We start from the raw sequence: 25447 nt of genomic DNA, 5'->3' as shown, positions 1-25447 counted from the left end.
AGCGGGAGGCGTCCGGGCATCCGGTCTCCTCCTCGGAAAGCCGGTCTGGAGTGCGGAGACCTCTCCAGGTTCTAACACTGGCCCTGATGAGTCAGCCCTTGCTTGCCCTTTCTCAGAAATCCCCGGGTAGCAGCTCCGCGTCCTCCTTTCCAGCCCTACCCTGTTATGAGCTGGACCATCTCTGCCGCATCACCAGGGAACGAAGGCCATCCTTGGTCGTCCCGAACCCAGAGGTGGCAAGGGCATGCCCAGAGTCACCCGCTAGCCCTGTGGTGGCTACGGCTTCGTCGTGGGCGACCAAACCCCTTCAGTGAGGCAGCATCAATACAAAGTCTGCCTTTTTTAAAGATAGAAATCGACTATAAAAAGATCACAAGAGACCGTGTTAAAAAAATTACATAAGAGGCTAACTCAGAACATTTGGGTCCATAAAAAGTCAACATTAACTACAAATGTTATTTTTCCCATGTAAGCAAGCTCTAAATACCACCCTCTCCCAAACAATTCTTTGCTGATTGCTAGAGGCTGAAAACAATGAAAGTAAGTGTATTTCCTACAAAGCCTCCAAAAGGAGCTAAGTCCTCCATCCCCTCTGGCTCTCACTCTCTGACTCGCTTCTGCAGGGTTCCCTGAGCCCTGAGGGGAGGGGTTTGCTGGAGACATCCTATTTAGGGCTGAGTGTTCCAAGGTCTCTCACTCCCTGCTTGCTTAATGCCTAGCAAGTCTGTGTGTGCTCCCATCTGCCCAGGGAGGGGAGGCATCTGTGATGCTGGCTGACCTGTGAGGATAGCAGAATGATGACTCAGCTCTTCAAAGCAGGGGCCCTGCCAGGTGTTGGTGGCACACTCCTTTAGTCCCAGCACTCGGGAGGCAGAGGCAAACGGACCTCTGCGAGTTCGAGGCCAGCCTGGTCTACAAGAACTAGTTCCAGGACAGCCTCCCCCAGGGCGTTCGTGTAGGGCAGGTTCCCAACAATCCGTAGCTCCAGTCCCAGGGACCCATCGCCCTATTTGGCGGTCCGAGGATGGCCAGCGCTCTTGCTGGTACCCACACACAGGCACACATGCAAATTAAAATGAAAACAATCCTGTTTTAAAACAAGCCTTCAGAAATAGACCCCCAGCAGAGCTAGAAGACAAAGCCCCATCCAGGTCTCATTATAGCCACTCACTGTCCCCACCTAAGAAGCAGCAGACAGCAGACTCCCCAACAAGCCAGATGTCTGCGGCCAGCGCGTTTATTTCTGTGCGCCACCCCTTCCTTTGATGAGCCTTCGCCTCACGTGTTGCACGTACACTATAACTCAATTTGAGGCCTCACCAGCCTGTCTTGGAGGACCAACTCCAACAAGGCCGCCGCCTTCGTCTGCATTAGGATTAGGCACCTGAACCGGTGCTAGCATCGTGTTTGAAAATGGGCGTCTGCCACAATCCCGTTACAATTACCGGGAGGGTGAGAGGGCGGGGCTGCTCCCTGGTCTGGAGAAGGTAGGCTGGCTGAGAGGGCGGGGCTGCGCTCTGGTCTGGAGGAGGTAGGCTGGCTTTCCGGAGGCTGCATCGCCAGGCAGAGCTCTCATTTAGCCTGGGTGTGCGAAGAAGGAAGCAGAAGGAGAAGCTCGCCGGAGAACCTAGGAAAGGAAACATTTCGTTCCCGCGGCTCGTGGTTCAACAAATTTGCCTGCTGCCGGCAGGCTTTTCACGCAGGGCTTAGCGGTGGGAGACTGGGTGGGAGGAAAAGGAAGGCTCGGTTTAAGCTTGGGAAAACCTATTTAGTCCAAGGAAGTGGAGTACCCGGGAGAACTGAGGAGAGATGTTTGTGTGTTCTACGGGCTCTGGGACCTAAGGTCCAGGACTCCAGGCCTGCCAGACGGCCCAAGGGAAGCTGCAGCCCCACCTCCAAACGCTGGGCAGGGCCGAGCCGGAGGCGCACACCCTGGAAGCCCATAGCAGGACACAGAGGGACAGAGAGAGAGGCGTCCCTGGTTCAGAGGACAGTGAAGGGACACACTAAACACCTCCAGGGCTCCCAGCTACAGAGCCCAGAGCATTTTCTTCCTCTTTTTTTATTATTGAAATATAAATGCAAATGGCTTCAAAAATAAGTGTGTGTGTGTGTGCGCGCACGTGCACGTGTTCATATTGGCACCTCACTAGCCTGGAACTCACCTTGACTGGCTAGCTAAGGAGCACCAGGGGCTACCTGTCCTCACCTCTGTAGCTCCAGGATCACAAGTTCAGGCCACCACACTGGGCTCTTTTACATGGGATCTGGGGCTTCAGCTCGGGGCCTCATGCTTGCACATGGTCGAGGCTTCCTCCTAGCCACAGGAATTTTGTTTTTAATGCCAGAAAATTCATAAGTCCTCTGGAGTCACGATGGAGGATCATTGCAGGCTACCACCTAAGTGTTTATGACGACGCAGTGGTCTTTGGCATCCACCGTCAGAACAAGGTCTTCATCGGAATGATGAGGATTGCACACTTTGCCCTCCCTGGCTGTCTCACTAGGCTGAGGGAATTAAGACCTCCAGGAACAGCAGCATCGAGACCCTTTCCGATACACGGCTTCCGTTTTCTCTTTTTTCTGGAATCCTCTGCAGTGTCGTAGCCAAGACGAGGCTTGCAGCATGCTAGCTATATAAAAGGCACAAAAAAAAAATCGCTTGCTTCTTGAGTTTTCCTCTTTGTTCCTTTTAGTTAATCCCCCCAAGACATTTCCCACTTCAAGGAAACTTTGACAACCCCTCATAAGCCTGCTTATTTTGTGACAGATCTGTGATTATAGTTAAGCAGTCTTGTCAAGACACACACACACACACACACACACACACACACACACACACACACTGGCTTTTTTCTTTGCCTTGATTCTGAAGAGGACCATGAACTCCCAGATGTTCTAATAAGAGCTTTCTACACCTCAGGAAAGGGGGGGGGGGGGGGGGGAGGATTGGCTGGCACCTGTAGAGGGGGATGGTTCTCAGGAAAAGAGGAGAGAAATAGAAAAACTAAACACACACACACACACACCAAGCTAAGCCACACAAATTTAATTTCCCAGAGACAAGGGGGTCACTGGTGCAGTCCAGGATTGACACGGGGTAGAGGCGAAGGTGTAGGTGACCACAGGACCCTAGAAGACACACTTTACCATGGGAGCTCTGGAACACAGCATCCATGGGTGCGACGGTGAAGCTGATTTCCTCTGCTAGAGGAGAGCCTGACAAGAATCAGTCATATCTGTGAGCCCAAGGGCAGCAAACAGATCCTGTATAATCTTTCTCCAGATATGGGCAAGCCCAGGCCCAGTCACCACCTGGCATGATGAGCCCAGGAAGTATGTCTCCCTCGAGTGGGTGGTGTTGACACTCCGTAAGAGGTCTGGAGTACTGTCCGACATATAGACTGCAGTTTCTAGCTGTATGGGTCACTAACCCACTGAGGACCTCGGCTCCCTCATAGGGAAAACAGGAGCCTTGTCATATAACAAGCCGTCCCCAGCTAAAGATGGCACCATTACCACCTAGTACACTGTAGGTGCTGGGGGATCTTTGGCTAATTGGAGAATATGATTCCCAGAGCTGATGGGAGATGCCATTCTGTAAATCTGTCTCTTATTGGTTGTTGAATAAAGCACTGTTGGCCAATAGGGAAGCAAGATAGTTGGGACTAGGAGTCAAGGAGGATTCTGGGAAAGAGAGGCAGAGTCAGAAACAATGTAGCCCGCCAGAGGAATAAGAGGTCAGGTCCCTTTTCTCTGGTAAGAGAAATACTTAGATTAACAATTATGGGTTAAATACTTAAGTCAGAGCTAGCCAGTAAGAAACAGAGCAAACAGCCAACAGTTTAATAATTAATATAGCCTCCTGTGTGTTCATTTGGGACTGATGCGACTCTGGAATCAGGCTGGCGGGAAGACAGCACTCTACACAGAGTGATGAAGGCAAGCACTGGTCAACTATGTTCACACAGAGCATCTGAACTTATTTTAGATAGTACTAATCAAGACGAGTATTTGGACCAGCACCTTGGGGCTCCTCGTGAGGACATCTAGGGGCACTCACCTGTGTGTACTGATGATTCGATTTGTTGAATAAGCTTCAGGTCCAGGAGACTTGTTTTGAGAGAGGAAACGCCCCCAGCGGGAGGAAGCCCATTTCTGGCTTCGCTCCCAGAAGACAGTTGTTCCCCTCCTCACTCCAAGGACACCTAACCTGTAACCTCCATAAGTGTTTGGTGTGAAATCGGTCTCAATCGGTCTCAAAGTTGACATACTTTTTTCTTTTAACGAAAGTACCTATTCATAATAGATTTAATCTAAACTTGCCTATTAATATCTGGAGTGTGCATATGACATGTTTTCAAAATGACTTTGGCAGTTCTAATGGAGACCCCAAAAAGGAAAGGTCTTTGAGGCGATGAGAGAATCTGTGATGGCAACAGGGTGGCCACAGAGGCCACACAGGTGGGGCTAGCAAGTTGGAGGAAGGCCTGGGTGGCTTCAGACCATCACTTGTGAGCTCCCTGACTGCACTTGAGTTTGCCCATGGTTACAGGAGGCTGCCTGTCTCCAAACACAGAAAAAAAAAAGTGATTTCACTACAGAAAAGAATTCACTTATTTTTCTTTGCAAACTGTTGGGGAAAGGAAACAGGGCTCCTCCATCGATAAGACAGGACTGCAACAATTTCACAGGCTCCCGTGTGTGAGCTTTAAGTGCTCATGCCCCAGCCCTTGAGCTCTGGGCTGGCACAGTTCATGCCAGGGCAAGTAATGGCAGGGAGAAAAGGACACTCCGGCTGCCCCTATCCCCTGAAGGTCTCGCCCACCTCCTCTCCAGCACTTGTGGGCCCACATGGAAAGAGCTCACAGTGTTCAGTGCCTCCCACCTAAAATTGTGCAGTGCTCCTATCCTTCCCCCAGCTCCGTGTGCAGTGCTCTTCCCTTCACGAAGCTCCGTGTGCAGTGCTCTTATCCTTCACGCAGCTCCGTGTGTGGCACCCATGGAAACCTGAGCTTCGTATGATTAAGGAGGATATGGCCTCCATAGGGCTGCTCTACTCTACTGACTACACTGGAATCAGTCTGAGGTGTTGAACGAAGCCACAGGGAGAGTTGGAGTTCAAAAGCGCTGCCTTTCCCTGAGTAGCATCCAGGACACATGAGCTAAAAAGAGAATAGAATATTTTAAGCCAGAGTTTATTTAACATTTCAGGATGTCCGGTTGCTGAATATATGGTTCAGAAGCTTCTCAAATTATACCGGTCGGTAGGTAGCCCCTGCTTGCAGAGCTGCCTGTGCTCTCCCTCTGCCCACAGCAGCTTCTCTAGCCCTCCCGCTGGAGCAGAACTCCCCAGCTTTGCTCAATGGGGGGCTGTTGCTCTGAAGGGCGTGAGTTTGGGACTGCTCACTTGCATACATTTACCTCTCTGATGACACTGTCATTTCACTGGTAGCTAGAATCTTGTCCTGATAATCCATGCATCCATTAGGGATACCGTCACACACACAGTGGGGTGTCTGTAGCTGTCTGCTCAATGAGTATGGGATGGACGGCTGGCTGGGTGTCGTATTGGTTTTATTTCTGTTGCCGCGATAAAACATTGTAACTAAAAGCGTGATAAAACATTGTAACTAAAAGCGTGATAAAGCATTGTAACTAAAAGCGTGATAAACATTGTAACTAAAAGCAATTTGGCAAAGAAAGGGTTTACTTGGCTTACAGTTGCTGGTGATAGTCCATCCTTTTGGGGAAGGCAAGAGTTTGAAGCATCTGCTCGCATCCACAGGAAAGAGCAGAGAACGCAGGCGCGTGTGCCTACGCGTGTGCCGAGCCCCTCTCTACACTCACACCGTCCGGGACCCCCGCCTAAGGAGTGGTGCCATCTACAGCGGGCTGGGTCTTCCTGCATCAATTACCATAATCAAGACAATCCCCCCACAGATAAATACCACAATACCACATCTTCCCGGGATGGGGATGGCGGGGGCCTTACATTGTATCAAACTGCCAGTTAAACATCAATCATCACAGATGAGCAAGTGGCTGGAAAGACGGGCGGAGGGAAGGATGGGTAGGCAGTTGGATAGCTACACCCTGCTGAAGCCCACAGCTTGAGCTACAGGTGATGTGAGGCCAAGACTGCACACGATGCAGGTAAATGTAAGGAGAGGATAGCGGAGAGAGAGATGTGAAAAAGGAACAGCGGAGCTCTTTGTGCGCTTGTCTGGGCTGGGCCAGTGGGTCTGGGAAGGAACTGAGACAGGCACTGTGCTCAGGCTTCTCAGTCTGCCGAAGGAGAAGACTGGGAGCATCTCTCGCGTTCCGTCCATCTGACAGAAACTGTGGACTCCTGGTTATTGGGCTCTGGTGAATGTACACACACACACACACACACACACACACACACACACACTCACACACACACGAGGAAATGCTCGCTTTTCGAATGCTCTGTAGATTCGAGCATCCCTTGCCGTGGCATTGAATCTGAAGAATGCCCCCCCTGGGCCTCCCCCTTCTTTGCACAGCATTGCTGACCTCCCCCCTGTGAACCTGCCCACTTGAATGCACAGAACAGTATGTCCCGCAGAGGTTCCCACCACACCCACCCCCTCGTCTAGCTGAACCTTGGCCTCCACCTCTTGTTACAAGCTACCACAGACTGCTAAAAACTACACGCACGTGGACACGCTCAGAGCCGCTGTGAACAAACCGCTCAAGTGCACTCAAGGTCAGGGGGGGTGAGTGGGAGAGGGACAGAAAGAGTCTAATCTTTGGCCTGTCACATGGAAGAAGAGAGAACATCTCACGTACCCAAGCCTGTGTAATGTAATATTTATCATCTGGGATCACAGGCAATGACTCGGCAGTGTCCCTTCTCTTACCCCAGCCCTGGGGTGGGGCTTCGGCTTAAGAACTAGAGAAGACAGTGTGTGTGTTGGTCAGGGGCAAAGACTGAGTTCTAAATGGAGCCTCTGGAGGAACAGGGAGTTGAGGTCTAACCTGGAGTGTGAGATGGGTTATCTCGGGCGTCTTGGCCTTGGATCACAGAACCCTCCAGCACTCCTCGGCTGTTGGGAGCTTAGTTGCTGGAGAGATTATGCCTGCGTGTGTCTTCTAGAGTTTATGGGGCGCACGATCACACACTGGGCGCCTAGGAGGTGGCTCAGTCAGTAAAGACCTTGTGTGTGGCTTGGTCGGGGTTTCCATTGCTGTGATAAACACCCTGACTTGGGGAGAAAAGGGTTTGTTCCAGCTCACAACTCTCTGGTCACCATCAAAGAAAGCCAGGGCCAGCAGAAGGCAGAGCCTGGAGGCAGCTAAGAAGTCGAGCAAAGGTAGTGACTCCTGGCGAACTCCCCACAGCTTCCTCAGCCTCCTTTATTACAGCATCCAGGACCATGTGCCCAGGGCGACACCACCCACAGCGAGCTGGGCCCTCCCACAGCAACCATCAATCAATGAAATGTACCACAGACCTCTCCTTCTCCCAGAGTTGTGTCAAGTTGATGTAAAACAACACTCAGGGTTGACCTCTGCTGTTCACATAACCTCCCCCACGGGTGCGTGCCTGTACGCACGTGCGATCACACACACATACACGCACAAGTACAAATGTACATACAGGAGTACACATACACATACACAAGTACACATGCACACACAGAAATATACATGCACACACAGGAGTATACATGCACACACACACGTGTGTACCCATGTACTCACACACACACACATGCATGAGTACAAATGAACACACAGGAGTATACATGCACATACTCACATATACACACAGGAGTACAAATGCACACACAGGAGTATACATGCACACACACGTGTGTACCCATGTACTCACACACACACATACACACACATGCATGAGTACAAATGAACACACAGGAGTACAATGCACACACAGGAGTACACATGTACACACTCACATATACACACACAAGTACAAATGCACACACAGGAGTGCACATGCACAAAACACACAGGAGTATACATGCACACACACGTGTGTGTACCCATGTACACACACACACAAGTACAAATGCACACACAGGAGTTCACATGCACACACATGAGTACACACACAGGAGTATACATGCATGCACACAAACATATGTGTTCTTGTGTACACACACATACACACACGAGTACAAATGCACACACAGAAGTACGCGTGCACATACATGAGTATACATGCATGCATGCACACACGCATACACATTCATGCACACACACACATAAATCACACACTAGGTGTCTCAAAGCAGTGCAGACTTACTCTGTTATGTTCTAAAGATGACAAGTCTGTTCGAGGCCGGGCTGGACCGACAGCCTCCAAAACAATACAGAGAAACCCTGTCTCGAAAAACCAAAAAAAAAAAAAAAAAAAAAAAGATGACAAGTCTGAGATCAGTGTCAGCAGGGCCACACTCCCTGGGACGGTGCAAAGAAAGAATTCACTGGTCTCTGGTGGATACAGGACGCCCTCAGCATCCCATGGTGGTTATGTGGCTTTAACTGTCCTGCTAACAAGGACACTAGTCTTCACATTTGGACCCATCTTAATCTAGTATGTCCATCCTTATCTTTAGTTAACTCACTACATTTTCAAGTGCCCTAGTTTTAAATAGCATTGTACCTTAAGGTTCTGGGCAGGTGTGTGTGTGTGTGTGTGTGTGTGTGTGTGTGTGTGTGTGTGTGTGTGTTGCTGTTCAATCCAGTAAAGCATAACTAAAGGCCAGCATACCCTGAAAGTCTAGAGGTCTGGGTTCAAGGTTTACCTATGTGAAGTTAGACAAATAAACTCTTAATGCTTCAGTTTGCCTGAAATAATGAAATGGAAATGATAACAATAATAATAATTTAGTAATAATAACTTCATCTTGAGCTTACTCTGAGACTTGGAGTGGAGAAGGCTAGAAGTTGTGTCACATCTTCAAAGGTGATGAGGCTGCCCGTGTCTGGGAAGAGGGGAGCCACCATGGAGATGAGGACTCTGACTTGCAGGATGAAAACACTCCAGAGAAGTCTTGTCCCATAGCGTGCATGCTGTTAGTGGAGGCGAAGCTGTGGCCCACACCTGATGAGAGTAAATGTGTTTGTTTATTTAAAAGAGTGATTGTACATCGGCTGAGCAAAAGTGGGAAAGAATCCAGAGGATGGGAGGGGTTCAAGAGACAAATACTCTCCAGTACATTAAAGAAACAAACTTTAAAGTTTATCATTTGAAAAAGTTATATGATGGGGATCTCCTTCTGTATCTATGTTTCTCTTATTGGCTGATGAATAAAACACCGATTGGCCAGCAGCCAGGCAGGAAGTATAGGCGGGGCTAGGAGACAAGGAGAATTCTGGGGAAAGGAAGTGGTCAGAAGCCGACAGTGAGATGCCACGTAGCTGAGGACGGGGTAACAGGTCCAGACCCTTCTCCGGTAAGATAAGGCCACGTGGAAATACTTAGATTAATAGAAATAGGTTAATAACTAAGACAGAGCTAGTCAGTAAGAAGCCGGAGCCATTGGTCAAACAGTCTCTATTTAATACAAGCCCCTGTGTGTTTACTTGGGACTAAGGGCAACGGGAACAGACAGGACAGAAGCTTCTGTCTTCAGTTATGCGTGTGTATAACATATTGTGATCATATCCATCTGTCGCCACCTCCTTCCGACTCCACCTACTCCATCTCCATCCACGAATCATGCCCTCTCTAAGAGAAAAAAAATACTGTTGATAAGCTTTTGTGTCTGGTTAGCTCTGACCACCTATGCACTCGGGTGTGGGGCCATCCACTGGAGTATGGGCGACCTACCAACCGTCAGGATTCCAAAAGAAGGCCCCTCCTTCAGCAACCATCCACTGTCAAAGCAACCTTCATAACCGGTGGGGTCTCAGGGCCCCTCCCACATCCATTTGACTGGCTTAGTCTTGTGTGGGTCTGGTTAGCACAGCTTTTGAAAGGGAAGAATGGGTTTATCCTGGAATTCCAAAGCTACATGGTTGGTGATGCGACTCCAGATATAGTATAAGGCAGTAATCTCCATGCCTAATCTAAGTCATTCATGGACAGTCTGTGTTATGCATACATCTAAATGTCTGCACCGCCATCCCTGGGAAGTAAGCAGGAGGTCCAACTAATGCGGTGTCTCACGGGGCTACTTCCAGGGCTGGGACACTCTGTGCCCTGTATTATCTTTTTAACAGCCACAAAAAGTTTTCTTCTGTGTCACAAATGTGTATGTGAAGGGTTAGGCACAGGAAAGGGATGTGTCCTACAGGGACTGCAGGAGAGAGCTGGTTCCTCAGAAAATCACCCAAGGATGGCCAGCAATCATTGGGCACTACTACTCGGTGCAACGCAAATCCAGACCACTGTTCCATGGTCTACACTGGCAGCTTTCTCTACTCAGAAATGCTTGCATATGTAAACTTGGGACTGCTCTAGAGGCTAAATAGCCCCCTGTAGCCCCCAAATAGGTGTGACCAGTCTGGACCACTAGGAAGGTCGCCTATGGTCATGGCTGCTTTGATGTCCTCTATACCAAAGAAAACCTTCTTTCACTTTGCCTCTTACTTGAGACGGGGTGGGGGGGGCCACAGATGTTTGAGATGGGGCAGCCAGGGTCCCTGTGAGAGTCCACAAGGAGAAGCTGCCCTGTTTCTCTCTAGTATCTACAGCTTGAGACTCATCAGATTGCTGGGATTATGCCTGTGCCAGAGGGATTTGGGGGCTAAGAGCATCCCTTGGTAGGGTTCTAATGTTCTTGAGAGATTACAGTGGAAATTCTAGTACCCACTCCCTCTCGATTGGAGGCTTTTAGCTGTATTTGAACTGTGCCTATCTGGCTAGAAATGGGAACACGAAAACCTCAATCTGGTTTTGCTGCAGGATCCAGCCAGATGTGACCCAAACTTCATTCATTGTCAAGGGCACCAAACTCTGCACCATCTGGCCAGCCTGGAACTCCGAGTAGCTCTCAGAGGCCACAAGCCTTCTGTTGACTTGGGCTTTGGAAGAGACCAATTTGGGTTTTGAAAGTGCACCTCAGGCCACCTCCTAAGCCTGAAAACATTTATCAAAATGTGGTTGAAGTCCAAATTACCATCAGATGATTTCAGCCATGGTGCCCCCCTCTTTACGTCATAAGATCACTCATCTGTAGATCTGGGAAAGATCCAGTCCAAACCCATCATTCTCCAGCTGTGGTAACCAGGCAGGCCATGAATCCACGGAGGTCAGGGAGGGACACATTGCTGGCTGGTAACAGAGGCCAGGCCAGAACCAATCCTGTTCTCTCCGCTCCAGCCTGGCAGAGCTTCCAGAGAACTCAAACACTGAGAAGACCCTACCAGTGTCCCACCAACTTCAGTCAATATTTGCCATCACAAGATGCCAGCAGAACCTAGAGAAGCTGGAATCTGCATTCACGTGACTTCACAGGTTCAACTGGAGAAAGACGATTTTTTTTCTCCACACGGCCAAGGCCGTCTGTTGACTCAGGCTGGCCCCTGGAAGAGTGCGCTGTACTTTCCTAGAGTTCCATAAATGCTTAATAAACAACCCGCTGGTTTCTTCCGTTTTGTCACCTCCAGAAAGAGCCACGTGACAGACAGTGCTGGTCCCCTGAGGCATGCTGACCTGGGGTGGCGGAATTAGAGCCTTCAGTCACCAGGGCTTCAATTAACGCAACCATTGGACCCCAGGCTAAGAAAGCTGGGTTGGTGTTTTGGTCTGGTCAGTAGCTACCCTCCAGATTCATTCCTGTCATGACCTGCAGAGGCCAGCAGGGATTTAAGGGGTTCCCGTGCTGGGACCCCCACTTTAAGTAGCAGTGACTTCTCATTTCCCTGTTTGATGTGTAAGATTTGTTCCTGTTCTGAGGGGCAACCTGCCGTGGTACTATCTGCAGGAATCTGTGCTGGGTTCTGTCCTACAAACTCACTCACTCGCGCTCCCCTACAACTTTGTCTAGAACAGACTTCCTGATGCTCAACCCTGAATGTTCTGGCCTGGCCCTGTCCTCCTTTGGGGACCTATGTGATTTTGGTTAGGCATCCCGCCCCCTCTACCCCTCTCCATCACCCCCCACCCACCCCAGGCCCCTGCCTCCACCCCCTGCCAGTGCTGGCTTGGGCCGGGTGATGGGCCCCTTGGTTCCGATTCTGGATGTCTGTGTGCATACAGATTCCCAAGCTAACATCCCCTGGGAACAGGGGACACTGGACAGAACAGTTCTGTGGCTTACTTCCCAGCCTCAGCTGGGTCTTCTCCCCTCCCTGACTTCTTCAGTCCCGCTCTGGAGCAACGCTCGCCTGCCTGGTCAAAGTAAGGGGGCCTAACTAGGCGTAAGTGTTGTAACTGCTACACAATCACAAAGACACCAACACAAGCAATAGTGGCCCAGGCTGTTGTTGTAAGAGACCTGTGGGACACAGGGGAGAACTCCACCCTTAGAAAAATCAGACTACTGGGACTCAAACGGAAATTTGATGATTTACTTACATCTTCAAAGGAACTCTGAATGGGGACTGAAATGCACCCACTCAGACAGAGAGATAAAATTTTGAAAGTCTGAACATTCTGATGTGCTGTCCTGACCCCACTTACAAAGGCACCGAATCTCTGCAACTCGTCGGCCAGAGACCAGAGCAAGACTGACTTTTGAGGACCTGTTGTCTTTGTCTCTAGGCACGAGTGTGTTTCTTGTTAAAGGCTCTAAATCTAGTAGCATAATGAGTAGCCTCCGCTTCTATTTCAGTTTTGTTGATCAAAGAAACTACGGATTCATGATTCGTTCCCTTGACAGTTTCCAAGAGCACGCGCCTTTTTTACGCAGTGCTCGCCTGAACCGCGCCCAGCTCTCATCCTGTGCCCGGAACTCCTGGAGCCCTGAGAAAGGTCACCCAGGCAGTGCAGTGGGAATTAACTGACGACCCCTGGGTGGACAGGGCAGGGTGAGCAGGACCAGAACGCTCAGGCCCCAGAGGCCCCTGCAAGATGAAAGCCCTGCTGACTCGGCATTCAGGCACAGGCTTGGGGTGTGGTTGGACTCATGGGCAGTGACTGTCCCCACGGGAACCGGTGGAGAAGAGGGGCAGTAGGTGGGCACAGCCGTGACTTCTTCCTGGAACATAATTACACGTGTGGGCGTGGCATTTCAGTGAGCCCCTGTCAGGAGGACTCACACCAGAGGACTAGGCAGAGGCCCTACTGGGAAATCTTAGCCCTTCTGGAAAACAGGCTCCAGCATAGGGTGCTGGTATTTTGTTTTGTGGTGTGTGTGTGTGTGTGTGTGTGTGTGTGTGTGTGTGTGTACATGCTTTGGAGGTCAGAGGACAACCTTGGGTGTCATTCCTTCAACATCATTCATCTTAGGCTAAGTTGGCTGGCCACCAAGCCCCAGAGATCTTTCTGTGTCCACCTCCTGCTCCGCCTCCTCCTCCTGCTCCTTCTCCTCCTCCTCCTGCTCCTTCTCCTCCTCCTCCTCCTTTTCTTCCTTCTCCTCCTCCTCCTCTTCTTCCCCAAGACAGAGTTTCTAGCTGTCCTGGAAGTTGCCTTGTAGACCAGGCTGGCCTTGAACTCACAGAGATCTGTGATGATATTTTGTTTATGCTCTAACAAATAAAGCTTTTTCTTAAGATCAGAGGGCAGAGCTAAGCCACTAGTTAACCACAGAGGCCAGGCAGTGGTGGCCACACCTTTAATCCCAGCACTGGGGGGGAGGAAACAGGAGGTGACGAAGCTGGGCCGAGAGAGGAATAGAAGGTGGGAGGAGACAGAATTGCCGCTTCGGTCTGAGGATTTCCTAGAGGGAAGAGCTCTAGAAGCCGGCTGCTCTACTTCTCTGATCTTTCAGCTTCCACCCCCTAATGTCCGACTCCAGGTTTTTATTATTAAGAGCAATTAGAACCCATGCTACAGAGATCCACCTGCCTCTGCCCCCTGATTCAAGGCATGCACTCCCCAACCTCCCAATGCTATTTCTGCTTCTTTAGCATGGGTTCTGGGAGCCGCACTCAATCAGGTTCTTGGGCTCGCACAACAAATGCTTTACCCATTGAGCCTTCTCCCCAGCTCAGTGTGTTTTTGATCACATGCTTGTCACGTGACTTCTGCACTGCATTCTACCCACTCCCTGGTCCTCCACACCCTATCCTGCCTTGCAGGGTCTCCCCGACTCACTCCCAAGGCACATCCCCCCAGCAGACTGCACCCTCTCCTCCAGCCTCTGCGCTGGGCTCAGCAGGTGGCTCCACAACCCTGGCCCTCTGACCTCCCTAGGAATTGGTTTTGCAGCCTTGTAGGTCACCTTGTAGGTGTGTCTGTCTGATGCAAAGACCTGGTATTTGGGACTGGGCTTGTACTAATGCCACCATATTCGCTGTCTCCCATCGTGCCCAATCTGTCTCACACAAAGACCGGCGCTGAGGGCCGGATGCCCGCCAGATACTCCATCCAGTGTGTCTAACATGTCCACGCTCGACGTGACAGAACTCTTCGTTCCTGGCACTCAAGACCTGGGCGTGGTGTCACTAGAATGACAGAGGGAGGAGGGCCATCAGTTTGAAGCCGGTCGGAACCACGTACTGAGACTGTTTCTGTTGCTGTGATCACAAGCCACGCCCAAGAGTAAGCTGGGGAGGGAAGGGTTGGTTTAGCTCACACTTCCACACCGTAGCCCATCATTGACGGAAGCCAGGGCAGGAACCGGAGACAGGAGCTGATGCAGACGCCATGGATGGGTGCTGCTTACTGGCTTGCTCAGCCTGGCTTTTTACAGAACCCAGGACCACTAACCCAGGGATGGCCCCGCCCCACCACGGACCTTCCCCCATCAATCACTAATAAAGAAAATGTCCTGAAATAGCCAAATGTTATACTTGTGTCAAGTTGACATAAAACCATCTAGCACAGAGACCCTGTCTGAATGGAGGAATGAGTGAATAAAAAAGCTTATTATACAACGTGGGAGGAGGAAAAGTGGAGATGAATGAATGAATGAATGGAGGAATGAGTGAATAAAAAAGCTTATTATACAACGTGGGAGGAGGAAAAGTGGAGATGAATGAATGAATGAATGGAGGAATGAGTGAATAAAAAAGCTTATTATACAACGTGGGAGGAGGAAAAGTGGAAATGAATGAATGAATGAATGGAGGAATGAGTGAATAAAAAAGCTTATTATACAACGTGGGAGGAGGAAAAGTGGAGATGAATGAATGAATGAATGGAGGAATGAATGAATAAAAAAGCTTATTATACAACGTGGGAGGAGGAAAAGTAGAGATGAATGAATGAATGAATGGAGGAATGAGTGAATAAAAAAGCTTATTATACAACGTGGGAGGAGGAAAAGTGGAGATGAATGAATGAATGAATGGAGGAATGAATGAATAAAAAAGCTTATTATACAACGTGGGAGGAGGAAAAGTGGAGATGAATGAATCTCTCAGTCGGGCAAGTCTTGTCAACTTTCAAATGGGGACTTCCTGTCTGAACTGGATACCCTGTGTTCAAGTCTATCCACTCCAGATGTGAGAGACAGGAGCGGAGTCTGCTGCCTGGGCATTGCCTGCATGGCCCAGCTGCTGTGTGCAGCACTTTCCCCTGTCCAGGCTTCCTACTCTCCTGCACAGGGGTGTGGCGTCTTCACCTAGGCTCTCGGGAAGCAAGATGACTTTAACGCATAAAGACCGGGAAAGGGGCAGCGGGCTGAAGTCATCTCACCTATGCTGTTTCCATACTGCTATGAGTCAGAGGGAGAAGGAGCTTGCCTCAACAGCCTACATCCAGAAGATTGTACGTAAGTGCCATTTGTCAGCAAGGTCTTTCCTGGTCACCCTACTGATGAGGGACGTCCTTCTGTATACATGTTTCTCTTATTGGTTGATGAATAAAACATTTATTGTCCAGTAGCCAGGCAGGAAGCAGAGGAGGGCTACCATGCTGCCGAAGGAGTAGTATGCCGGCAATACATAGATTAACAGGAATGGGTTGATAATTAAGAGAGAGTTAGCCAATGAGAAGCCTGAGCCATTGGCGAAACAGTTTAATAATTAATATAGCATTTGTGTGTTTATTTGGGGCTAAACGACTGCTGGACCAAGGTGGGAAAGAAATCTTCATCTTCATCCTACTTTAAATCATGCTCCTCCTTCCATGAACCTCTTCCTAGCTGCCCTCCTCCAGTATGGTAGGGAGTAAGAGCAGGAATTCCAGACCAGTTCTTTCCATCAACTTCCCCAGTGGTTGGCACACAGTAGGGACACAGGAATGATCCCTCAAAGGAGGAAGAGGCAAACCCCGACCAATGCCACTCTGGTGGGTCTGAGTACCCACGCCCCTGCCTCCCTGTGCTAAGCCTCCACTTGCAACAGCCGCCAATACTAGGCGATGTCTCTGCAGCAAGCCACACAGGCCGTATGGACTCGAGGCCAGCTGCCAGGCTGACGCACAGCCAGCCCGCTGCCTGTCCTCCAGTCTAGCTGTGAGGCTGTGGCACTACCCTCTGCCTTCTGTGTCCTCCTCTTGGACAGGGAGGTCCCTAGGTCACTTCCAGGTTCCTTGGTCCTTCTAGGCCTCTACTCTAGGGAACTGGGGAAGGGCTGGCTGAGTGCCTGGCCTTCCTTGATCTAAACGCAGCCCTGGCAGCAAAGGGACCCAGGAGCCGGCCTCCCTGCAAGTGAGCTCCTGTGGCCTGGGACTGATCCTGTGTGAAGAACACTTGCCGAACCCTTTGAAACTGGGACGGTCCTTCGGGTGGGGCAGGAGTCTGGCTGGGAAGAATTTTTCTTATTGGCAAGCATGTCCTTTTCTCTGGCATCCTTTTCCCCAGGAATTCCCTTCAGCTAAGAGAGAAAAGAAAAAGCAAACAAAGCCACCCTCTCTGCCCACGGAGGCCTTTTCTCCTCACTGTGAGTCCCTGATAAGAGAACCCGGCTGCCAACGGTGGCCGGCATCCTGTAGCAGGGCTTCTGCAGCCCAGGCCGGGCCTCATTGGCCCATGATTAATGAGCAGCCACCAGGGGCGGGGCACAGTGAGCTGGATGGCCCTCAGGTAGTGACTGCGAGGTCAACGGTAGGTGAAGTTTTGGAATGGGACGAGAATTCAAACAGCCAGCCAAGCATGTAAAAAGTGCCAGCTGTGACTAATTTATGTCTCCCTGCCCATCTCTCCCCCTCCCTCTGTTTAGGCACTGATTCTTATTAACAACCTCCAGGCGTGTCCAACCTGCGGGGCTGGCTGGATGCATCCCAGGATAGCTATGAACTGGGCCCAAAGCATCTGTAGATGGCATCAAGTCAGACGTCAACGAGTTGGACATCCTGGACTGATGAGGAAGCTCAGCAGGTGAAGGGGACTACTGCCGTGTCTGACAGTCTCCAGGACGCACAGGTGGGAGGGGAGAGCCAACTTCCTCTCGTTTCCTTCTGACCTCCACACACGTGTGTGTGGTGTTGCACGAGTCCCCCCACTAAATAAATACATACATAAATAAATGAATAAATAAGGTTGGGCATTTAATGGTAGACATTTAAGAGAGAGAGATTATCTGACCTGCTCTCTCTCTCTCCTCTCTCCTCTCTCTCTCTCTCTCTCTCTCTCTCTCTCTCTCTCTCTCTCTCTCTCTCTCTCTCTCTCTCTCTCTCTCTCTCTCTCTCTCTCTCTCTGGTGGTTTGAATAGATAAGGCCTCCACAGACTCATGTGTTTGAATGCTTGACCCATAGAGAGTGCTCCTATTAGGAGGTGTGGCTTGCTGGAGTAAGTGTTGAAAGAAGTGTCACTGTGGAGGCAGGCTTTGAGGTCTCCATATAAGCTCAAGCAGCACCCAGCGTCACAGTTTTCTTCTGTTGCCTGCAGATCACGACTTCAAACTCTCAGCTGCTGCAGCACCGTGTCTAACCACACGCCTCCATGCTTCCCGCTGCTGTGAGGACAATGAACCAAGCCTCGGAACTGACGGCCAGCCCCAATTAAATGTTTTCCTTTGTAAGAGTTGCTGCGGTCGTCTCTTCACAGCAATGGAAACCGCAAGGTACTCCCCCTCTCCTGTTTGTCTGTGGTGTACACGTGTGCATAAGGGTGTGCACACATGTGCAAATGTGCATGTGGAGAACAGAGTATGAAGCTAAGCTGTCTTCCTCCATCACTCTTCACCCAGTTGCTGAGGCAGAGTCTCTCACTGAGCATGGAGCGCATCGGTTTGGCTACACTGGCTGGCCAATGAACTCAGAGATAGATGTCCATCCATCTCCACTCTCTAGGCTGGCCAATGAACTCAGAGATAGATGCCCATCCATCTCCACTGTCTAGGATGGCCAGACAAACTCAGAGATAGATACCTACTGTCTCCATTCTCTAGGCTGGCCAGATGATGAACTCAGAGATATCTATCCATCTCCACTCTCTAAGCTGGCCAACCAATGAACTCAGAGACAGATATCCATGCATCTCCACTCTCTAGCATGGCCGGCCAGTGAACTCAGAGATAGATACCCACCACCTCCACTCTCCCAGCACTGAGGTTACAGGTGCTAGTCAGTCCCTGACTTTTTACATATGTGCTAGCATCAGACTTAGGCCCTCGTGCTTACGTGGCGGGTACTTCACCCACTCATCCAACTCCCCAGCCACCGACATCCATCCTCTTCATGCCAAGGGACTCCGGCTTTGGTGGAGATCTAGCTCAGACTGGTTTCTGCTGTGGAGAGTTCTTCCATTCAACCCAGAGGCCACTTGCCACATATGGCTACTGTGTCCCCCGAGATGTGGCCAACCCAAACTAAGATGAGCTAGAGATGCAAAATATGCCCAGGATCTTGAAGACTTCATGTGACTTCCTCCAGCAAGAAGAATAATCCTGTAATCACCTTTACATTGATTCCATGTTTAAATGATCATATTTGGGATATAAAGGTTCAAGTAGAATTATATTACTAAAATCACAATTTTAATATGATGAATAGAAAAGTTAACAGTTATGCACACAGCTCATATTGTGCTCTGTTGCCTACCTCCGGTACAGGACTCGGTTTTCTTAGAATTCTGAGTCCCTAAATTCAAACTACAAAGGCCAACATTTTGTCTTACCTTACCCACCCGCCTCACACACCTCAGGGCATTTCCCTCAATACTCTACACTTCAGGCGGCTGTTAGTTCCAAACGTCATGAGGAGGGAGTCAAAATTAGAGCCCTTATCCATCCACAGCTCCGAAAGGAACTGAATTCTCATTTTTCTCCTAAGTCTACATGTGGGTAGCCCCTCTAGTGGGCTCCTGTCCCGTTACAAACCTCAGCTCGAGTAATTAACGGTACTGACTGGTTTTGTGTCCACTTGGCGCAGCTAGAGTCACCAGACAGGGAGCAGCCTCCAGTGAGGAAAGGCCTCCATGAGATCCAGCTGGAGGGTGTTTTCTCAGTTAGTGACTGATGGGGGAGGGCCCCGCCTACTGTGGGTGAGGCCATCCCTGAGCTGGTGGTCCTGGGTTCTATTTGAAAAGAGGCTGAGCAAGCCAGGGGGAGCAAGCCAGTAAGCAGCACCCCTCATGGCCCCTGCAACAGTTCCTGCCTCCAGGTTCCAGCCCTGGCTGAGGTCCTCTCCTCAATTCCTCCAATCTGGAAGTGTAAGCCAAATAAACCCTTTCCTCCCCAACTCGGTCTTTGGTCATGGTGTTTCGTTGCAGCAATAGAAACCCTAAGACAGTTAACACAGTGCCTGGAAAGCCATTGATTAGCAGTTAGATTAGGGACAGCCCCGGTGGGAAGTATTTAGGGGGGGATGGAGTATCATACTTCCATGTGCTGCTATAGCTTGGTACTCAAGAGAGATTTCTCGGAGTAGAACTCTGGAGATTTGAACACCAGCATCAGCCCTCACTAGTAACTACGGGGGCCTTGAGAAATCCACTTCCTCAGACTGAAGTTTCAGCATTCCATAAGCTGGGCAGGTGGCTGCCGAGAGTCCTTCCCTCTTTTGTGGTGGACTTCAGTAATTCCCACTCTCTATGTCTTCATTAAGGCAAGCTTCCTGATTATATCACAGTTGAGAAACGATGGGCCAGCAAGATGACTCAGCAGGCACAGGTTCTTGCCGCCACGCCTGACCTGTTGGAGGGAGAGGACCAACTCTTGCAAGTTGTCCCCTAGCCTCCTGCACACCACGGTGCACACATAGATAAATGCAACTTCAGTATCAGGAAACGGCCACAAAAAGCTGAGAACGTTGTAATAGACTTTCCAACACTCTACAGGAGGTTTGTCTGATAAAACCTTTTCTTCTTTGAAATTTGGCACTGTGAGATCTAAGCTACAAAGGTCCTTCACACACACTGCAGTATTTTATAGTGAAAGTCATACCTGATCCACACACCACACTCCTGGACATCTACATATTTACATATAAATGGATTGTTTTCAGGTAAAAAGAAAAAAAAGTGATGACTTTTAAAGGAAACTCTCTGTGCCTTTGTAGGTCCCACGGGCTTAGGGGCGGTTTTTGGTTGTCTGGTGAATCCATAGCCAAGCTGGAAAGCTTGGCAGCCCTCCTTAGGAAAGACCCTAAGCCGAGTAGGTAGTGAGTGCCCCAGGAGGCTCCAGGTCAATCAGATGAAGATGCCATGTGCAGACACAGCTAATGAGGGAAGAGGAAATCACTGGATAACAAGTTTCACCTTCCAGATCAACGACACAGGGAACAGCTGGGATGAACTCGCAGAGGTGGGGCATCAGCCGAAAGGGAAATCTTCCAGAGGACCAGGACATTCGTCTGCTTGGCTGCCCTGACAAAAGACCACTGATGGTGGCTGAAGCCACACGTGTTTGCTCCTCACAGTGGAGGCTTGAAGACCAAAGCGGAGCAAGCCTGACTTCTCCAAGGGCTTTCTCCTTAGCCCAGAGCCCCTCTTAGTCCCTCATGCTGTGAGTTTCTGTGGTGTTAACTTTTTTTTTTTTTTTTTTTGGTTTTTACAAGACAGGGTTTCTCTGTATTGTTTTGGAGGCTGTCGGTCCAGCCAGGCCTCGAATTCACTGTGGTGTTAACTTTGCATTTGCTGTCTGTGCTTGGATTTGTTGTTTGTTTGTTTGTTTTTAATGATTTTATGCCTGAATATGATATATTGTGCGATCACATTCACAGCAACCCACGCATTCTATTAACCCTCTCCCGCTCTTACTGGACCCGTTCTTTTCTCAACTAGTTTACCTCCTATTTCTGTTTTATTTGTGTGCATGTGCATGTGTGCATGAGTCTGTGTCTGTGTGTGTGCATGTACGCATGCACATGTGTGTGTTAATTTAGCATGCACATGTGTGTGCATATATACATGTGTGTGTGCACATGTGCATGTATGTCTGTGTACATGCCCTCAAGTGCCCTCATCTGAAGGTGAGGGAGACTTGCAGAGGCTTAGTCAGCCTTTGACAAGGCGCTTGGTGAGGCACTAATTCCCTGTTGCTTTCTGGTTGCGCTCCCGGGGTGGAAGATCCAGGCACCTAGCTCTGAGGTTCTTATTGAGGGTCCCTGAAACGGTTTGTAGCTCCATTGGTAAAGTGCTTGCCTAGCACACAGGAAGCCTTCCTTAACCTCTTAGCACCACATAATCTGGGAATGGTGGCACACCCCTGTAATCCTAGTGCTTGGGACATGGAGGCGGGAGGACCAGGAGTTCAAAGTTACTTTGATAGCTACATCAAAGATCTAGGCAGTCCTGGGATACGTAAGACCTGTTATACATTTTTTTAAACACACAAAGGAGGAAGGCATAAGGACCTTTGGAGGGAAGGTAGAGGAGTCAAGTCAGAAGATTCAGAATGCAATCAACCCCTCAGTCTTGTCCTTGAACTTGACCCTGCTGATTTATGGGGATCCCCGGATGGCCCTTGTGGCTTCCCCCCTCATTCTTCTGGTGTGTGTGTGTGTGTGTGTGTGTGTGTGTGTGTGTGTGTGTGCTGTCTGTTTTGACTCTGGAGGGCGAAATGCCTATCATGAGTGAGAGGGTGGAGGTGTTGCCGGTTAACACAGAGCATTTAAATGAAGGTAATCTGGGCAAACCAGTCTTGGAGTTGGAAGGAAAGATAGCCTTTGTTCTCCAAATAAAGACGCCCGGCCCTGAATATGCACAGCACTGTCCCTCTGTGCCTTGAGAGCCAGGCCAGGAGCTGGGTCCATGGAGCACACAGTCCTGCTTTGGTTTAGAGCTGCTATCGGCGGCGAGGGCACTCGCTTAGTCCTGTTCCCTTCCCGAAAACCCGTTCATCAAGAATCATTTAAATGCAGAAGACATGGAAAAATGTGTCATGCAGAATTGTCTTTTCCGAAATGTGGGGGTTCCTGTGTTAAGCAGTGGCCTGATTTGTTCTTGGCCTCTGACCCCTCTAACGCTCCCTGGGCTTGCCAAGTGCCCCAGGAAAGGACCCACAGAGGAAGGTGGTCACAGGGAAGCTGTCCACAGGCTGTGACGAGTGCTTTTGTTGAAATGGAGATTTTGGGTTAGAGAGCCAAAAAAAAAAAAAAAAAAAAAACCCTCCTGGGCAAAACCAGAAGAGACTCATCAAAATGCAGGCCCCTACATGGAGAGGGACACTATTTAACTCTTAATTTAAAAGGGAGATGGGACAGCATGCCACTGGCCTCCCAGAAAACATGGCACCATTCCCTACTACACTGAATAGATTGAATCCGCCTTCTATTTTTAGGCTTGGTCCATATTTTGCTCTTTTCTCTTGTTTTCCTGTTACTTGCTTCTTATTAGCACTGGACAGCAAAAGCACCCTGAGTCACTTACCCCACAGGATATCACAGCAAGGCACCCCGAATCTGTTACCCCACAGGGTATCACAGCAAGGCACCCCGAGTCTGTTACCTCACAGGGTATCACAGCAAGGCACCCCAAGTCTGTTACCCCACAGTGTATCACACCAAGGCACCCCGAGGAGTCTGTTACTCCACAGAGTTATCACTGCAAGGCACCCCAAATCTGTTACCCCATAGTGTTATCACAGCAAGGCACCCCAAGTCTGTCACCCCACAGGGCATCACTGCAAGGCACCCCGAGTCCATTCTGGAACAGGACACGCTTAGCCACAGCCTGTGCACCCCACCTGGCTGCACTAGAGCTGGGTCTGTCTACTTCGTCCCCAGAAGACAGGAGTGTGGGAAGGAAGTTGCCCAGTCTTAACCATTTGTAGGCTCAGCTGGCCGGCAGTGAAAGTGAAGTCTCAGGGAGTATCCTGAAGGGACCCATTACCCACACCCTGGAGAGCTGTCCTGTGCTCTGGGCCGAGGGTTCGGATTTACATAGGGCTCCCCAGTACGGTGACATCAAGGGAAGCACACAGTGTCCCCCCAGTACGGTAACATCAAGGGAACCACATAGTGTTCCCCCGCCACACATGCAGATTGCATTGGCTCCAAACTCAGCAGCCCTCCCAGGACCCCTCGCCTCTGAGCTACCTGGCGAGTCAGGTTAGAGAACAACACAGACTAACCTTGATGGCTTCCTTCAGCTTCCCGCTGGGCCCTTTTCAGCTCCAAGGACCCCACTGGGTCTTTCCCCAGTCCCTTAGAAAGACCACAAGCCCTAGCAGCTCTGCCCAACACCCCTAATTCCACTGCTTCTTCTCACCCAGCAGCGGAGTTACACAGGAAGTACATTTTCCTCCTGTGTGGCCTCTTGGGAGCTGACCTTTTGTCTGTCTGCAAGTTCTCTCAGCGTCTACAGTGTGCCAGCTCTCTGGATTTATGGCTAATTTACTCCCTACCCCCTCTGTATCCTGGTTTGTTTTTTTTTAAACTGGGCAGATATTCCAAGTTGACGACAGTATGCTAATTATAAGAGCTTGTCTTGTTCATCTAAACGAGGACGGATTAAGACCTAATTGCCCGAACTGGGGAGACACAGGAGTTTGGAGGAGCGATTCTAAAACCCTTGCCATTGCCAGGGTCTTGGCTGCCTACTCAGGAAGCTCATCATGTTTCCCCAAAGTGGTTTTACACAGTACAGTGAAGCTAGGATAATTACTCTGAAATTAATCTGTATGGAAACCTGTGTAAAGCGGCGTGACACTTAGACAGCAATGGAGACACCCACCTTACTCCTTTTTCCTCTTGGTGCCATCAGGGTTTGTGGAGCTCAGGTAAGATCCGCTCGCTCACAGCTGACTGGCTCTGGCCCTTCATCATCCTGTAGACCTTAGAAGACCCAAACACAGCAAATGGAGCGTACTCCCTCCTTCTCTGCTGTGAGCAGAGCTAGGGATCGGAGCCAGGGCCTTGAGCTCGGCAGACAAGTACTCCGACCAGGAGACACCCCGAGCTATCTGCTGTCTGTTTTTGAGACAAGGTCTCACTAGTTGCTCAGGCTAGCCCCCTGGCACTCCCTCTGTAGCCCAAGCAGGGTTTCACCTCTCCACTCTCCTACCTCAGCCTCCCTGACAGCGGGGATTGCAGGCCTGTGACACTAGGCTCCGCTGGTCAGACGATTTTTGAGTGAGACTTGAAGTGGGTTTTGACAGTTAGAACCGAAGAGAGTCCAAGAGGCAAAAGACGCAGAAGAAGCAGGGATCAGCCTGTTAGAAAAGAGCACCCCAGACTGGGTCTCATTAACCTGGGGCAGCCTACGCTACCGTGGTTCCTCTGTAGTCACATTTCTACCCACTGTCACCAAATATCCGACAGAAGCTACGCAAGGGAGAAAGGGTTCAGTTTGGCTCATAGTTCAGGGGGTACGGTCTGCCGTGGGAAGGCGGGGAAGCAGGAGCTTGTCACATAGTTCATTCATGTCCTTGGATCAGCAAGCAGCTCAGGCCAGAAACCAGGCGGACCAATAACCTTCAAGTCTCACCCCTCAGTGACTCACTTCCTCAAGGGGACCCCATCCCCTAAAGGCTCCACAGCCAGACAGTGGCTCAGCATGTAGATGTGCTCCCGAGTCTGACCCCTTGGGTCTGATTCCCGGAACCCGGGGCAGGAGAACATTGTCATCCTTTGGCCTAGCGTGCACTCCAGAGTGGCAAGTGGGCACACCTCCTCAACACCACCCACACATGTTAATATCCTTTTTTTTTTTAGAAGACTCTACAACCTCCTAAAGCAGCAGCATCAACTGGGAACAAAACACTCAAGTACACGAGCCTGAGGGAGACGTTTCACATCTGCGCGTGAGAGCCCCTCACTGGCCAATTCGGGGAGAAGCCAGACCTTGGCTATGGCTTCTTATATCACCTCAGCCATGGCACAGCTGTCTGCTCCCACATTTCTATTCCGGTCTTAACTTTCCTCCCTGACCCCATCCAATGCTTCCCGGACTAATTGTCACACCAGGCTCTTGGGACAAAAAAACATTCCCATGAAAATGCTAGCAGCTGATAAGATAATAAGGGGCATTGTGTTTCAACTTTGTGATTCAGGCCACTGAATCTCTCCGAGTGGAT

The 25447-nt window shown here is 50.1% G+C and overlaps 2 long non-coding RNA genes across 3 annotated transcripts; one reads left to right on the top strand and one right to left on the bottom strand.

Moving 5' to 3' along the window:
- Positions 1 to 1223: 1223 nt before the first annotated feature.
- On the bottom strand, positions 1224 to 23668 carry LOC121139227. 2 transcript variants are annotated; one of them, XR_005876079.1, is made up of 5 exons: positions 23504 to 23668; positions 8911 to 9097; positions 8297 to 8373; positions 4064 to 5165; positions 1224 to 2633 (listed from the first exon to the last, which is right to left on the bottom strand). It is a non-coding gene; the product is annotated as an uncharacterized LOC121139227 (long non-coding RNA). The 2 variants fall into 2 exon arrangements; XR_005876080.1 differs by lacking the exon at positions 4064 to 5165.
- Positions 17735 to 19670, top strand: LOC121139228. Its single transcript, XR_005876081.1, has 2 exons — positions 17735 to 18052; positions 18179 to 19670. It is a non-coding gene; the product is annotated as an uncharacterized LOC121139228 (long non-coding RNA).
- Positions 23669 to 25447: the final 1779 nt, after the last annotated feature.

This window comes from Mesocricetus auratus, unplaced genomic scaffold (assembly GCF_017639785.1).
Source record: "Mesocricetus auratus isolate SY011 unplaced genomic scaffold, BCM_Maur_2.0 Super-Scaffold_4256, whole genome shotgun sequence".
NCBI lineage: Eukaryota > Metazoa > Chordata > Mammalia > Rodentia > Cricetidae > Mesocricetus > Mesocricetus auratus.
The sequence above is the reverse complement of the archived record's forward strand: the minus strand, read 5'-3'. Positions and strand labels throughout refer to the sequence as shown.